The following is an 18,724-nucleotide window of genomic DNA, read 5'->3' as shown; positions in this document are numbered from 1 at the left end:
CAGAAGTAAATGAGGGTTCGCCATCTAGCTCTCCCCAAGTGTCACAACCAGTAACGCCCGCACAAGTGACGCTTTGTACCTCTAGTGCGTCAAATTCATTTACTTTACAAGACATGGCTACAGTTATGAATACAACCCTCACAGAGGTTTTATCCAAACTGCCTGGTTTACAAGGAAAGCGGGACAGCTCTGGGTTAAGGAAAAATGCTGAGCCGTCTCATGCTTTAGTAGCCGTATCTGATATGCCCTCACAATGCTCTGAAGGGGTGAGGGATTTGTTATTTGAGGGAGAAATTTCTGATTCAGGAAAGATGCTTCCTCATTATTAGCAACTCTAGATGATTGTGACCCTATAGTGGTCCCAGAGAAATTGTGTAAAATGGATAAATACTTAGAGGTTCCTGTTTACACTGATGTTTTTCCAGTCCCTAAGAGGATTGTGAATATTATTGCTAAGGAGTGGGATAGACCAGGTATTTCGTTCACTCCCCCTCCTGTTTTTAAGAAAATGTTTCCCATATCTGACACCATAAGGGACTCATGGCAGACAGTTCCTAAGGTGGAGGGAGCTATTTCTACTCTGTCTACAACTATACCTATAGAAGACAGTTGTGCTTTCAAAGATCCTATGGATAAAAAATTAGAGGGTCTCTTGAAGAGGTTTTTGTTCATCAAGGTTTTTCTCTCCAACCTATTGCATGCATGCTTTCTGGTTTGAGGCTCTAGAGGAGGCTCTTCAAATGGAGACTCCATTAGAGGAGATTATGGACAGAATTAAGGCCCTTAAGTTGGCTAATTCTTTTATTACAGATGCCGCATTTCAACTGGCTAAATTAGCGGCAAAGAATTCAAGTTTTGCCATTTTAGCACGCAGAGCGTTATGGCTTAAGTCCTGGTCTGCTGATGTGAAATGTCTAAATCTAGACTTTTGAACATTCCTTTCAAAGGTAAGACCCTATTTTGGCCTGAACTGAAAGAGATTATTTCAGACATCACTGGAGGGAAAGGTCATGCCCTCCCTCAGGATAGATCAAATAAGATGAGGACCAAACAGAATAATTTTCGTTCCTTTCGGAATAAGAGTGGTCCCGCTTCAGCTTCCTCTACTGCAAAGCAAGAGGGGAATTTTGCCCATTCCAAGTCAATCTGGAGACCTAACCAGGCTTGGAACAAGGGTAAACAGGCCAAGAAGCCTGCAGCTGCTTCTAAAACAGCATTAAGGGGTAGCCCCCGTTCCAGGACCTGATCTAGTAGGGGGCAGACTCTCTCTCTTCGCTCAGGCTTGGGCGAGAGATGTTTACGATCCCTGGGCTTTAGAAATTGTGTCCCAGGGATATCTTCTGGAATTCAAAGACTCCCTTCCAAAAGGGAGATTTCACATTTCTCGATTGTCTGTAAACCAGACAACGAGAGAGGCGTTCTTACGTTGTGTAGAAGACCTACATACTATGGGGGTGATTCGCCCAGTCCCAATAGAGGAACAGGGGCTAGGGTTTTATTCAAACCTGTTTGTGGTTCCCAAAAAAGAGGGAACTTTCAGACCAATCTTGGATCTCAAAATTCTAAACAAGTTCCTCAAGGTTCCATCATTCAAGATGGAGACTATTCGGACTATTCTACCTCTGATCCAGGAGGGTCAATTTATGACTACCGTGGACTTAAAGGATGCGTATCTACACATCCCTATTCACAGAGATCATCATCAATTTCTCATATTCTGTTACGTTCTTATCCTAGAATCTGAAACGTACAGGAGTGTTAAGTGTTTGGTTGTAGCTATTCACTTGTACCTCAAACTTAATTGTACTGTAAGTAATAGGTATATGAGTAAGTAGCGTAATAATATATTTCTTATTTGTTGATTGAGCAAATAAAAAGAAGAGTATGGAGTAATATGTCTCTAGCGTGTAGACAAATGACTCTCAATTTGTAACTTGCATTAAGTATAGTGTCACTATTAAAGCTCAGCTTGAATTAGTTAAGATTTTAAATCAAAACAGTCAGTGTAAAGATCAGTAATCCAAAATGATCATGCGTTCTTGTTAGTAAGAGTTAATAAGCAGTTAAACTTCAGAGGGTTGGTGTTAGAGATCTCTGGTAAAAGCAGGCAATAGAGAACAGTCACTGTATTTATGAGAAGCAGTTACTTATACTTGCGGTTATCCGGAGATAGAGCCAGGGAGCCCTTCAGTGAAGCACCTCAGTTGTTGTAATCCGGTAAGTGTGGCAAGTTTGGGACTTAAGGTGTGACAGAATCCCTGTAGCTTGATCAGGAGAACGCTGACTCGATGTGCCGTGCTGTTGCGGTGAGGAGAGAGCCGGGCCGTGTGACGTCACGATGCGGCTGAGAGAGAGGCTCTTCCGAGACACACTGACAGGCTGAGTGAGCAAACAGTGAAATGAATCTACGGATCCAAAAAGGTAGTTGTAGTATGAGAGTTTAGATTCAGTTAGCTTGATCCTGTTAGTAATAATAATGTCCAGCAAGATATTTCCACAAGTATATATAAGGACAAGATATACTGAAGAGTAGAGAGTTGCAATTCCTACAACTAACTTTCCCTAACACATCACTATAATCAAGCAATCAAATAGGGAAAACCTGTTCCCTTTATAGACAACAGAAAGGGGGTGTGTAGTTAACTTAAAGGTATAGCAGTCTTATGACAGATCCCCCTGCTCAAGACCCCAACCCAGGGGGGCCCGAACCAGGTTTCAAAGGATTTCTGGCATGGAAAGATGCAAGCAGACGAGGGGCAGTTAAATCCTTCACAGAAACCCACGAATCTTCAGAAGAAGGATAGCCCTTCCAGTGGACCAGATACTCCAAAGAGCCACGATAAAATCTGGAATCCAAAACTCGACCAATCTCGTATTCTTCGTCGTCATCAACTAACGAAGTTGCAGTAGAAGTGTCCGAAACCGCACTGATCTCATCACCTTGAAAAGGTTTCAGCAAGGAAACATGAAAAGATGGGTGAATATGGAGAGATTCGGGTAGCTGTAATACTACTGCATTGTCGTTAATGACTTTTGATACTGAGAAAGGTCCAATAAATTGGGACGCTAATTTTTTGCATGGTACCTTCAGATTGATGTTCTTGGTGGAAAGCCATACCTTATCCCCTTTTTTGTAAGTTGGAGGTGTTGTATGTTTTTTTATCATAATACAATTTCTGAGTATCCTTAGCAATCTTTAAGTGAGATTGCAAATTTTGTAGATTGTCCTTGAGATTGGAGGAGAAATCCATAACTGCTGGAGAGTTGGAGTGAGAACCAAGAGTAGGAAAACTAGTAGGGTGATAACCATATGAGGCATAAAAAGGTGAAATACCAGTTGAGCTATTAACGGAATTATTATAGGCAAATTCTGCCATTGGAAGCCAATCAGACCAGTCTTCTTGCTGAGTTGTCACATAGCACCGGAGATATTGCTCAAGAGTCTGGTTAAGTCTCTCAGTGAGACCATTAGTCTGAGGATGGAATGCTGTTGAATATTTATGAGAGATTTTTAATTGTTTACATAGATTTCTCCAGAATTTTGAAGTAAACTGTGATCCACGGTCTGACACGATTGAAGTTGGTAAACCATGTAGTTTAACTATATGGTTGATGAATGCTTTTGCTGTAGTAGTTGCATTAGGAATCTGTTTTAGAGGAATGAAGTGAGCCAATTTGGTAAGATGGTCTATGACAACGAGAATAGCAGTGAAACCGTTTGAAGATGGAAGATCAACTATAAAATCCATGCCTACCATGGTCCAGGGCCTTTCTGGTATTGGCAGAGGTGTGAGTAAGCCAAATGGTTTGTTATGCCCTTTCTTTTTCATGGCACAAATATTACAGTTAGATATGTAGGTTTGAAGATCTTGTTTTAAGTGAGGCCACCAAAAGTGACGTTTGATATTCTCATAAGTTTTGGTGATGCCTGGGTGTCCAGATAGGGGCAAATCATGAAATTGATGACTGATTTGTTTTCTCAATGTAGGTGGTACATAGATTAGATTTGTGAAGGTGAAAAGACCTGTTGTAGGATCTTTGAGACATTCCTTAGGAATATCTTTATCCTTTTGTTGAGCGGATAAAATATCTCTTTGCAAGGTTGATATGGCGGCAAGGATTTTGTAAGGTGGTATAATACTTATTTTATCGTCTTCTTCTGCTTGAGCTTCTAATGATCTGGAAAGAGCATCTGCTTTGATATTTTTATTGCCAGGTCTATATTGTAGAACAAAGTTGAAGCGATCAAGAAAGAGAGCCCAACGAACCTTTCGGGAAGAAAGTGTTTTGTTTTTCTTTAAATATTGCAAATTACGATGATCCGTAAAAATATTGAATGGTGTAGGGGTACCTTCTAATAGGTGACGCCAATGCTCCAAGGCTGATTTTATAGCTAATAACTCCTTGTCACCCACGGAATAGTTTCTTTCTGCTGTGCTTAGAAGACGAGAAAAGAAGGCAATGGGGTGTAGGTGTGATGAATCTTTGTCTGGTTGGAATAATACAGCACCAATCCCCACATTTGAGGCGTCAACTTCCAGGGTATATGGTAGTGAAGGATCAGGTAATCTAAGAATGGGAGCGGAAATGAATTTTTCTTTAAGGCAATGGAAAGCCTTATTAGCTTCTGGGTTCCATTTGAATTGTTGTTTGCCTGTTAAACAGGTTAAGGGTTGTACAATAGTTGAGTAATTTCCGATAAATTTTCTGTAAAAATTAGAAAAACCTAAAAATCTTTGTAAAGATTTTGTATTATGAGGGACTGACCAATTTATGATAGCTGTAACCTTATCAGGATCCATCTGTATTCCAGTTGGGGAAATTATATATCCTAAGAATTTTATGGATTGTTTATGAAATAGACATTTTTCCATTTTGGCATATAAATGATGCTCTCTTAGAGTAGATAACACCCAACGCACATGTTTTCTATGATCAGAGATGTTTTTGGAATATATGAGGATATCGTCGAGATACACCACTACACAGATGTCCATTAATTCTTTGAATATTTCATTTATGAAATGCTGAAAGGTTGCAGGTGCATTGGTTAAACCAAAAGGCATTACATTGTACTGATAGAGGCCGTATCGGGTTCTAAACGCTGTCTTCCATTCATCGCCTGATTTCATTCTTATCAGATTATAAGCACCTTTTAAGTCGAGCTTTGTGAATATAGTGGCTCCATTTAGACGTTCCAATAATTCAGGAATTAGTGGTAACGGATAGCGGTTTTTTATAGTGACAGCATTTAATGCGCGATAGTCAATGATGGGGCGCAGTGTTCCATCCTTATTGGTGACAAAAAATATAGCTGATGCAGTTGGTGAAGATGATGGTGAGATGAATCCTTTACGTAGATTCTCATCGAGATAATCTCTGAGGTATTGGAGTTCTTTCTGAGAGAGGGGAAAAATTCTGTTAGTAGGAAGTACTGCCCCTGGTTTTAATTCGATGGGACAGTCAAACTGTCTGTGTGGTGGTAGCGTCTCAGCCTTTTTTAGATTAAAAACATCTGCGAAATCCTGGTATTCGGTTGGAAGAAGAGGTTCAATGTGATTAATGGAAACATAGGGAAAACAGGTATTTGAACAGTAAGCTGAGTTAAAAGTAATTTTATTTACCTGCCAATCAATGGTAGGATTATGTTTTTGCAGCCAAGGATACCTGGCCTATGTATTTCCACCTTTTCCTCTCCTCCCACGTCTGGTTGCCAGAATCAAGCAGGAGAGAGCTTCGGTAATTCTGATAGCACCTGCGTGGATTTGGTATGCAGACGTAGTGGACATGTCCTCGGTTCCACTGTGGACTCTGCCAATGAGACGGGACCTTCTAATCCAAAGTCCGTTCATGCATCCAAATCTAATTTCTCTGCGTCTGACTGCTTGGAGATTGAACGCCTGATTCTATCAAAGCGTGCTTTCTCTGAGTCGGTCATTGATACCCTGATTCAGGCTAGAAAGCCTGTCACCAGGAAGATCTATCATAAGATTTGGCGCAAATATCTTTATTGGTGTGAATCCAAAGGTTACTCGTGGAGTAAAATTAGGATTCCTAGAATATTGTCTTTTCTCCAAGAAGGTTTGGAGAAGGGATTATCTGCTAGTTCTCTAAAAGGACAAATATCTGCTTTGTCTATTCTACTACACAAACGTCTGGCAGATGTCCCAGACGTTCAAGCATTTAGTCAGGCTTTGGTCAGAATCAAGCCTGTATTTAAACCTGTTGCTCTGCCATGGAGCCTAAACTTAGTTCTTAAAGTTCTTCAAGGGGTTCCGTTTGAACCGATGCATTCCATAGATATTAAGCTTCTATCTTGGAAAGTTTTGTTTTTAGTAGCTATCTCTTCGGCTCTAAGAGTTTCTGAGCTATCTGCTTTACAATGTGATTCCCCTTACCTTGTTTTCCATGCAGATAAGGTGGTTTGGCGTACCAAACCTGTGTTTCTTCCTAAGGTTGTTTCTAATAAGAATATCAATCAAGAGATTGTGGTTCCTTCTCTGTGTCCTAATCCTTCATCTAAGGATCTTGATGTGGTTCGTGCTTTAAAGTTCTACTTACAAGCAACTAAAGATTTCCGTCAAACATCTTCTTTGTTTGTTGTTTATTCTGGTAAACGGAGAGGTCAAAGGGCTATGGCTACCTCTCTTTCCTTTTGGCTGAAAAGCATCATCCATTTGGCTTATGAGACTGCTGGACAGCAGCCTCCTGAAAGAATTACTGCTCATTCTACTAGAGCTGTGGCTTCCACATGGGCTTTTAAAAATGAGGCTTATCTTGAACAGATTTGTAAGGCGGTGACTTGGTCTTCGCTTCATACCTTTTCCAAATTTTACAAATTTGATACTTTTGCTTCTTCGGAGGCTATTTTTGGGAGAAAGGTTCTACAAGCAGTGGTGCCTTCCATTTAAGGTCCCTGTCTTGTCCCTCCCTTCATCCGTGTCCTAAAGCTTTGGTATTGGTATCCCACAAGTAAGGATGAATCCGTGGACTCGATACATCTTACAAGAGAAAACATAATTTATGCTTACCTGATAAATTTATTTCTCTTGTGATGTATCGAGTCCACGGCCCGCCCTGTTTTTTTAAGACAGGCATATATATATTTTTATTTTAAAACTTTCAGTCACCAATGCACCCTATAGTTTCTATTTTTCTTCCTAGCCTTCGGTCGAATGACTGGGGGGTGGAGCTAAGGGAGGAGCTATATAGACAGCTCTGCTGTGGGTGCTCTCTTTGCCACTTCCTGTTGGGAATGAGAATATCCCACAAGTAAGGATGAATCCATGGACTCGATACATCAGAAGAGAAATAAATTTCAGGTAAGCATAAATTATGTTTTTGTAGAAAAATCATTAGATAAACTTTTCTAATGAATTGTGATCAATCCCAGAATTAGGTAGAAAGAAATAGGGGATAAAAGGGCAAATATACCACACATTTATAAGTTTCCTTAAAGCCATGGGAAGCCCAACTTACAAATTTGTAGCATGATCCAGATTTTGTGATTATGGACTTTTAATGAAAGTACAAGAAAATGCCATACTTTAACAGGTCCAATTTTTAACCTCATATTTGTATCTTATCTTTTCCTCTACTGGAGGAAGGTGAAGAATAGAGGCTCTCTAAATTCTTTGTAGATCCTCCGACCTATGTGAGACCCATTTTTCCTCTCAGAACCAGGAATACAAGAGAAGGGATCAACGAGTACTGTGCATTAAGAGAAAAACACCCTCTGGGAGTAAGTCACGAGACTTCCACAGGTGTCACAGAGACTTGTCCCTTAGCCTCCTCCTGTTGGGTAAGCCTGTTACTGGTGTCTCGAGGACTTGTCCTTAGCCTCCTTCTGTCAGGTCAACGTTGTACACCACGGTAATATCCTCTGCTGTTTGCTTGCACAGCACTGGATGGGTTCTTTACTGGAAGCAGTCTACTCTGCAGCTACTTAGCACAGTAGAGTGGGTGCAACTTAAGGTAAGTAAAAAAAATAATAATTTTCATGCACTCAAAAGTTGAGGGCGGAACTGGGCAGATACCAGTTACACCTGTACCACGGATATTAGACAGTTTATCAATGGCAGATAGAACCTCAACAGTGGCTCTTGTATATATCTTCGGCACTCTCGCACGCCAATAAGTAGGGAAAGAGGAAGCATTAACTGTGTTCCTGATATCACCCGTACAGGCACAATAACTTTATTGAGTGTTCTTGCACGTTGCTAGAGGGAGTGTTTTTTTACTACACAGTGGGGACAGTTGAAATGCCATTGAGATATTGATCACTGGCAAACTATCTTTATATTGTTGTACTCAACACACTGTCAGGCCACTTATGCTGGGGAATTTTGACACTCTGACAAATGAAGTAGCAACAGTGTTTCAGTTAACAGATCATGTTGTAAAATATTGAGACAATGGCCTCTAGTTATGAAGGTCCGACAGACCTCGCTGAATACGGCGAGCAATACGCTCGCCGTATTCAGCATTGCACCAGCAGCTCACAAGAGCTGCTGGTGCAACGCCGCCCCCTGCAGACTCGCGGCCAACCAGCAGGGGGGTGTCAATCAACCCGATTGTACTTGATCGGGTTGAATTGCGGTGATGTGTGTCAGCCTGCTCGGAGCAGGCGGACAGGTTATGGAGCAGCGGTCTTTGTGACCGCTGCTTCATAACTGCTGTTTCTGGCAAGCCTGCAGGCTCGCCAGAAACACGGTGCATCAAGCTCCATTCGGAGCTTGATACATATGCCCCAATGGCCTCTATTTATCATTGGTCTTGCGGACCTGATCCGACAGTGCGGATCAGGTCCACAAGACCTCGCTAAATGCGGAGAGCAATACACTCTCCGCATTTAACATTGCACCAGCAGCTCACAAGAGCTGCTGGTGCAACACTGCCCCCTGCTGACTCGCGGCAAATCGGCCGCCAGCAGGGGGTGTCAATCAACCCGATCGTACTCGATCTGGTTGATTTCTGGGGATGTCTGTCCGCCTGCTCAGAGTCTGCTCAGAAGCAGGGTCTTTAGACCGCTGCTTCATAACTTGTGTTTCTGGCGAGTCTGAAGACTCGCCAGAAACACGGCCCTTCAAGCTCCGTACGGAGCTTGATAAATATGGGCCAATTACTCCATGTGTTAAAGTACAACACTACATTCAATACACTGTTTACTACTCATGCTAGTTAATATACTTATGCTAGTTAATTTTGATTTACTAGGTGACTGACAGCAAATACACGTACGCCAATAAGTAGGGAGAGAGGAAGTATTAACTTTATTCCTGACAATACCCGTACAGGTGCATAAACTTTATTTGAGTGACAAGCACGTTGCTAAAGGGAGCGTTTACCATATAGTGGGGAAAGTTGAAATGCCGTTATGATATTGGTCATCCGGCAGACTATCTTTATTTTGTTGAACTCCATTTGAAGATCACACTGTCAGGTCACTCACGCTGGGAAATCCTGACACGCTGAGAAACTAAGCAGCAACAGTGTTTCAACTAATAGATCATGTTATATAACATCAAGACAACTATTATTTCATGTGTTTAAGCACAACATTACATTCTACATACTGCACATACCGCTCATGATAGTTCATATATTCATTCCAATCTATTTTGAAGTAACTAGGTGACTAACAGCTAATATCCGGTTCTAGTTATATAGCACTCCTATTCATGAGGTTTTATAATAACCACATTTGATACTGAGCCATTTCTGTCAATCGCTCACATGCATTTGCCCCATATCATATCTTTCACATATTTACAACAGGTGCAGCTCACAACCCTGAGAATTTATTCCATCTTAGGGAGATATTCTTATTTAGGTGGCAGGTTAGTTAATTATCCACCTATGCCCTGTGGCATAGCATATTTTGTAAATAAGAAGACTTGGAACTGAATATTATTCACCACAGGAGTTTATTGCTTATTTCCAAGTCTCTTACTATTTCACTTGTTTATATTTGTTGATCTACCCATTTTTGTTACATGAAAATACGTTAATAAGAAAAATAAATGCATTTTAAGCAATTGGTACAATGTAACGGCATTTCTTAGAAATTTTGTTACAGCATAGACATAGACTGCATACAGTAGGTAGACTCATACATCCTTTATTATACATTGTCGTTTAATTTTTCAATAAAGGACTTATTGGAGCAGATGACAGTTTATTTGTTACAGTATTCTTTCCAAAGAAAGTTCATGGCTAAGAAGTCATCTATACCCTTAGTACTGATGTACTGATGCTTCTTGAGTAATAGCGTATGTGTTACTAGTGACTTCCATTCCAGTGTGGAGGGAATATTAGTTGATTTCCAGTTTCTGGGAATCAATCTCTTAGCGCAATTAATCATAAGAGATATGAGTATAATTCTCAACTTACATTTAATTCTAGGGAATTTGTTCAATAAGAATATAGTCAGGTCTAAGGGTAGTGTAATACCTATAATGCTTTCAATGCTTGTTTTAACTCCTAGCCAATATTATGTGATATTAGGACATGTCCACCATATGGTGGTCACCGTTTCACCACAATTTCTCCAGCACAATGTGCTGGCGTTTTTAAACATGGAAGCAAGTCTGGTGGGGGTATAATACCAGCGGCACAAGAGTTTTATATTCATCTCAACATAAATGATAGAAGAAGAGTGGCCACTCATATTGACAAAAATCCTTGACCAGTCCTTTGTAGATATCTGTGTTTGATGAAAATAAGTTATGTTTTATGTACATTTCCCAATTCTTTTCTGCCTCTTTAGTCTGGGCATAGAGTACTAGAGTTGCATTCTTTCAGTGGATTTCTTCTTTATCCACAATTTTTTTGTATATATTATTAATGCATCCAATAGATACCTACTAGTGGGGATTGCCTTTAATAGTGCCATTTTTTTATTGTACTTCCAAATAAACAGGTGGAGAGATATCTGAGCAATACTACAGAAACATTGGGATGTATTAACAATTGATACGGATATTATAAATTTTGTAGGAGATAGGTCACCTCTAACAACACGAAAAGCACCTAATTTAAAGAACAAATTGGTCCACAGTCACTTTGTTAGGGCGCCAGATAAAATAAACTGGCTACAACAGTGGGAAAACACTGAAGGGAACACTAAATGTCATAAATGCTCTGTGAAAATATGCAACAAGGAAAATTCTTTCAGGATACATTTGGAAAATACCACAAAATCAGAGGTAAAATAAACTGTACAAGTGAGGGAGTAATATATTTAGTGTTTTGCAACTGTCCAATGTACTATGTAGGTAAAACTGAAAAACAAATAAAAGAATATGAGAGATATTACTAAGAATATTACGACTAGTAGTGTAGCCCGCCACTTTATGAAATTCCATAACAGCAATGCAGATATAATAAGATGTCTAGGACTAGAGAAGATAGATGTAACCATGAGAGGAGGTAATCTTGATAACCTACTCCTACAAAGGGAGTGTAAGTGGATTTAGAATCTAAAATCATTAAAGCCACAGGGACTGAGCTAAGAGATAAATTATGCCCCCTTTTTTTTTAAACTTGCATAATTAAGAGAAAAAGGGAAAAACCATATGTACAGTATATATAATTCATGTGAAATTTAGTTGAGGAAAGCCACTGTGCAAAACAATTGGTCAGGATATTTCAGCCACACATAGTTCATGTATTAAATTACAGATGATGTCTTGATAGTATACAATGAGTTCACACAAATCGATTATTAAAATGAGTTGGTTAAATTGTAAATTGTATTATCAAGCAATCACCACTGTGACAATATTAATTAGTTTGTTGCAACAAAGTACACAATATGGAATTTCCATCTGAGACAAAATGAGTTATCGCTATGCTAGAGCTAATATTTCACATGGAGGGGCGGTACCATAATGACGTCTTAAATGTCAGAAGACTTGGATATACTCCACGAGGTTGAAACACGCATCACAACTGTTTGTTGATGTTCTGAGGGGTAGTCAGCTGCTTCCCCTTATGAATACACTTCTGGATACAAATATTGAGGTGGTTGAGGTATGGGCGCTCCTAACTTAAATACAGCAGGAGGTAAGCATTATACTTTCACAAACTGGATGAAATACAGATTGGCAAGAAACCAGCTAAAAGGGTGTTGAAACGATACCGCCAAGCGACCCTGTACATCCAAAATCCGGTGGGCTGCAAAGCTTAAGGTAGGATTAAGAAATACATCTATTAATGTCCCCTATACGAGATGATTGATGTGAATGTACACCTGATGAGGTAGGCGTGTTCCCTTCAATAGATAGGGTTGGTGCGGATCTACTTTCTATTTTTCTGAGGAAGCGGAAGCTTTCCCCGAAACGTCACTACAAATAAAACAACCTTTGTATTTAAGACCAGAGAGTGCTGTCTTCTATCTTTTGCTATTATTACCCACATTCATGCACCCTGGCAAATCGTGATACTGTTCGTGAGAGTGCACATGTCCTACTAACCTATATATAGATATATATATCTAGATGTGTGTACATATATATTTATGTGTTTATATGTGTATATACTGTATGTCTGTAAATACATATATACACATATAAATGCATTAATATATATTTACACACACATATATATATATATATATACAGGGAGTGCAGAATTATTAGGCAAATGAGTATTTTGACCACATCATCCTCTTTATGCATGTTGTCTTACTCCAAGCTGTATAGGCTCGAAAGCCTACTACCAATTAAGCATATTAGGTGATGTGCATCTCTGTAATGAGAAGGGGTGTGGTCTAATGACATCAACACCCTATATCAGGTGTGCATAATTATTAGGCAACTTCCTTTCCTTTGGCAAAATGGGTCAAAAGAAGGACTTGACAGGCTCAGAAAAGTCAAAAATAGTGAGATATCTTGCAGAGGGATGCAGCACTCTTAAAATTGCAAAGCTTCTGAAGCGTGATCATCGAACAATCAAGCGTTTCATTTAAAATAGTCAACAGGGTCGCAAGAAGCGTGTGGAAAAACCAAGGCGCAAAATAACTGCCCATGAACTGAGAAAAGTCAAGCGTGCAGCTGCCAAGATGCCACTTGCCACCAGTTTGGCCATATTTCAGAGCTGCAACATCACTGGAGTGCCCAAAAGCACAAGGTGTGCAATACTCAGAGACATGGCCAAGGTCAGAAAGGCTGAAAGACGACCACCACTGAACAAGACACACAAGCTGAAACGTCAAGACTGGGCCAAGAAATATCTCAAGACTGATTTTTCTAAGGTTTTATGGACTGATGAAATGAGAGTGAGTCTTGATGGGCCAGATGGATGGGCCCGTGGCTGGATTGGTAAAGGGCAGAGAGCTCCAGTCCGACTCAGACGCCAGCAAGGTGGAGGTGGAGTACTGGTTTGGGCTGGTATCATCAAAGATGAGCTTGTGGGGCCTTTTCGGGTTGAGGATGGAGTCAAGCTCAACTCCCAGTCCTACTGCCAGTTTCTGGAAGACACCTTCTTCAAGCAGTGGTACAGGAAGAAGTCTGCATCCTTCAAGAAAAACATGATTTTCATGCAGGACAATGCTCCATCACACGCGTCCAAGTACTCCACAGCGTGGCTGGCAAGAAAGGGTATAAAAGAAGAAAATCTAATGACATGGCCTCCTTGTTCACCTGATCTGAACCCCATTGAGAACCTGTGGTCCATCATCAAATGTGAGATTTACAAGGAGGGAAAATAGTACACCTCTCTGAACAGTGTCTGGGAGGCTGTGGTTGCTGCTGCACGCAATGTTGATGGTGAACAGATCAAAACACTGACAGAATCCATGGATGGCAGGCTTTTGAGTGTCCTTGCAAAGAAAGGTGGCTATATTGGTCACTGATTTGTTTTTGTTTTGTTTTTGAATGTCAGAAATGTATATTTGTGAATGTTGAGATGTTATATTGGTTTCACTGGTAAAAATAAATAATTGAAATGGGTATATATTTGTTTTTTGTTAAGTTGCCTAATAATTATGCACAGTAATAGTCACCTGCACACACAGATATCCCCCTAAAATAGCTAAAACTAAAAACAAACTAAAAATTACTTCCAAAAATATTCAGCTTTGATATTAATTAGTTTTTTGGGTTCATTGAGAACATGGTTGTTGTTCAATAATAAAATTAATCCTCAAAAATACAACTTGCCTAATAATTCTGCACTCCCTGTATATATATATATATATATATATATATATATATATATATATATATATATACATTTTAGACATGTATATGTATGTATCTCAATGTTAAAGTGCTTTTTTTCTGACACCTGAGATCTCATATCTCTGATCCCTTATAACTTTTGTGTGCAATATTTTTTTAAAATAATTTTTATTAGACAGTGTTAATATGAGTGTAACTGTACTTTTTAATGTATTTTTTAACCACAGTTCTGAGATCACGGTAAGGATTGAAGTGATTTTGCTCAACTTGTAATACAAGTGCAATGGAAAAGGGGGAAAACGATCGCGATAATGAACATATAGGGGCCTATTTATCAAAGGTCTTGCGGACCTGATCCGACAGTGTGGATCAGGTCCGCAAGACCTCGCTGAATGCGGAGAGCAATACGCTCTCCGTATTCAGCATTGCACCAGCAGCTCACAAGAGCTACTGGTGCAACGCCGCCCCCTGCTGACTCGCGGCCAATCGGCCGCCAGCAGGGGGGTGTCAATCAACCCGATCGTACTCGATCAGGTTGAATTGCGGTGATGTGTGTCCGCCTGCTCGGAGCAGGCGGACAGGTTATGGAGCAGCGGTCTTTGTGACCGCTGCTTCATAACTGCTGTTTCTGGCAAGCCTGCAGGCTCGCCAGAAACACGGGGCATCAAGCTCCATTCAGAGCTTGATACATATGCCCCAATGGCCTCTATTTATCATTGGTCTTGCGGACCTGATCCGCCAGCAGGGAGGTGTCAATCAACCCGATCAGGTTGAATTGCAGCGATTCCTGTCCGCCTCATCAGAACAGGAGGACAGGGTTATGGAGCAGCAGTCTTCATAAATGGGCCCCCTCGAAACATAGTAGTTGGGATCCGGAGGAGTTAATTAACTCTGAATATTAAATTTGTTCTCTACATTCCTCCCATTCATTTTTCATCACGATATATATATATCAATGCATTTGAATTTCATGAAATAGTATTCTTCTAGCCTGATCAGATTATTACACTCTTATAACCACTGTGTAAGTGAAGGGACAGATGTACTCTTCCATTGCCGTGTAATAAGAATTCTTAAACCGTTACTGACTATATTAAAGGGACAGTCAAGTCCAAATAAAACTTTCATGATTCAAATAGGAGGTTCATATGCTAATTTCTTAGACTTTGAAGGCCGCCTCTACTCTAAATGCATTTTGACAGTTTTTCACTACTAAAGGGCGTTACTTCATGTGTTTCATATAGATAACATTGAGCTCATGCACGTGAATTTACCGAGGAGTGAGCACTGATTGGCTAAAATGCAAGTCTGTCAAAAGAACTGAAATAAGGGGGCAGTCTGCAGAGGCTTAGATACAAGGTAATTACAGAGGTAAAATGTGTATTATTATAACTATGTTGGTTATGTAAAACTGGGGAATGGGTAATTAATTTGGATGGTGTTTACTAGGAATGTGTATCTATCCCTGGGAGTCCAGCATAATACCCCCAGGTGTGGAGAGCGTGTTATATTATGTTCTAGTTTTACCCAGATCTTAGAGTTATAGTTAGTGAACCAGTCTATAATTTTTTGGAGGATAACAGAGCCTGTTTATATTTATGTAAGCCTGGTACCCCTAAGCCTCCCTGACCCAACGGTCTACACATAATTTTCTTGTTGATTCTAGCACACTTCCTATTCCAAATATATTCTAATAATTTAGACTGTAGAGAGTCAATATACATGATAGGGAGGGTTTGTAGAAGGTTGAGGATTTGTGGTAGAATGTTTATTTTAATGACATTAATTCTCCCTAACAAGGAGATTGTTTTTATCTTCCAAGAGGAGAGATCTGCTATAATATTATATTCTTTGGTTTTATAGTTAGATGTAAACATTTCATCGTTTGAGGGAGCTAGATAGATACCTAAATATTTCAATGTGTAGTCCCGCCATTTACAGGGACATTGCATCCTAAACTGAGACTCTGCTGTTTCTGGAAGACTAATGTTTAGTATCTTGGATTTAGTGCTATTAATAAGAAAGTTGGAGACTTTCCTCTAGAGACTTAAACAGGGTGGGGATGGAAGATAATGGGTTAATCAGACAAAAAAAGAATGTCGTCTGCATATAGTAAAAGTTTGTCGTGTGAGTCTGTGTTCTTAATCCTTGAGATTCCTGGGTGGTTAGGGACTCTTATAGCTAGAGCTTCAATAACACATGCAAAAATTAAGCGGGAACCTGTCTGGTTACATTTATATAGAAAAAGGGGAGGATAGAAGACCGTTAACCCGTACCCTTGCCGTTGGAGAGGAATACATTGTGAAACATTTTTGGAGATAAATTCTGATCCTAGTCCTATCTTTTGAAGGACTGCCATGAGGAATTGTCAACAGACGTGGTCAAAAGTCTTCTCTGCGTTCGTTAAATCGCCAGTGGGATTGAATGGGATATGGCATACTCAATTAATTGAATTATCTATAGCCTCTCTAGTAGGAACAACACCGACTTGGTCCCCATGTATAAGTTCGGGAAGTAGAGTATTCAGTCTGTTGGCTAGCAGTTTCACAAAGATTTTCAAGTCCGTGTTTAGTAAAGATATCGGTCTATAGTTTTCTACTTTTCATGGGTCTTTCCCTTATTTAGGGATTACGGACATGTGTGCAACTAAAGACTGGTCTAGAAAGGGGTTGGAGCCAGAAATGGAATTAAATAAGGCTAGTAGATGAGGGGACAATACATTTAATAATAATTGGGGCTTTATCTAATTGTAGGTTTTTAATTACGTGTTGCAGTTCTTCAGGTGAGAAGTGTGAATTCATTTTATTTTTCTGTTTGTGTTATATTGTAGGTATATAAATTTTCTGTAGGTATGTGTCTATTAAGCTAGCTCTAGTTTTAGGCAAGACGTCTGTGAGGGATTCAGTGTCCTCTGGTATATTATAAAGTGATTCATAATAGATGCGGAATGCATCTGCAATGCCTTTTAAAGAGTGAAGGGTGACTTTATTCCTGTTGTAAATAGATAATACATATGCTCTGTTTTTCTTGCGTTTATGTGCAAAAAGCCTGCTACATTTGTTGTCCCCTTCATAATAAATTTGATGTAATCTAAGCACCAACCATTTGCATTTGGTGTCTTAAATATCAGTCACTTTATTTCTCTGTGATTGTAGTGCTGTAATGAGGAATTCGTCATGTAGGCTGTTAGTCAGTATGGTCTCTAAGTCTGAAAGTGTGTTCAGGGAATTATTTAGGATGTCTTTTTTTTTTTTTTTTAAAAAGGGCTTTAATACTAAGCAATTCATCTCTTAGCATTGCCTTATGGGTTTCCCACATAATTCTGAGATCTAATATAGATCTTTCATTCAAGGTAAAGAATTCCTTCAGATTATTTTCTATCCTATCTTTATATAGAGCATGATCCAACGGTCATTGCCCATCCTCAAATAAAAGAAGTGAGAGGTGCTGAAGGCCAATCCATTGTGCAACTCACCATGGAGTAGTCTGTCTATCCTGTGGGTAGAATCGCTATATGGCGGACTAGTGAGAGTGAAGTGACATCTAAAAAGATGTAATCTAGTCGAGAAAAATGCGAGCGAGGGAAGGAAAATAAGATATATTCTTGCGAGTGATGTAACACCCTCCATGTGTCATGGGCATATAAGTCCTTAATGATCTGTTTAACTCTGTTAATCACCCTATGAGGGTGTAGAGTTGTCAACAATTGGATTCATTATAAGGTTAAAGTTTCCTCCCACAATCAATAAACCTTTTTGTACTTCTAGGATGATGTCTGTAAAGGTTTTAAAAAAAAAATTCCTGACCAGTATTGGGTGCATAGACACAGGCCAGTGTAACAGTGGTGTTGTATAGTCTTCCCACTAAGATTAGGAAGCTACCATCTGTACTCTTTTTCATTTTAAATAAAGTGAAAGGAAAGTTTAATCAGAATTCCCACTCCATTAGATTTATTATGATTAGACACATACAATGGAGCTCTAAATTTATGTGTAAATGTTTTAGCCTCTTTGTTATGTAAAAAGAGATTCTTGAATAAAGATTAGATCACCTTTTTTTTCTGAAGTCTCTAAGGGCAATGTTTCTTTTAATCGGGCTGTTCAGGCCTTTAGTATTGACCGTAAGTATATTTAATAACTTTTCATGTTTTTCATGGTGGAGGAAAATTGAAGGGATTTTACATCTGCATAAAAGGAAACATACTCATTTCATTAGACCTGGTTTAAGTAGAGGTTGGGTGCAAGGTATGAGTTCAATAGGATAAACTGTGGTTGTCCAGATCAAGCAATGGGGGTAGCGTACATATTGAGCGAACAATAAAAAAATATACATAATAACCATAACATTATGAAAACAAAAAACTAAATCATATAAAACAGTAATCGGAGCCAACATGACTCTCAACATCTAGAGGTTGGTCGATTAATGAGACCCTTACATAAACATTAATGCTACTGAGTAGGGAAACTGTACTGTAAACATGTCATTCTTGGTCTCAAGGGGGGATGATAAAGGGGGGCCATATATGGGTATGTGGTAAT

This window comes from Bombina bombina, chromosome 4, assembly GCF_027579735.1.
Source record: "Bombina bombina isolate aBomBom1 chromosome 4, aBomBom1.pri, whole genome shotgun sequence".
Taxonomy (NCBI): Eukaryota; Metazoa; Chordata; class Amphibia; order Anura; family Bombinatoridae; genus Bombina; species Bombina bombina.
This window is presented reverse-complemented; position numbering follows the sequence as displayed.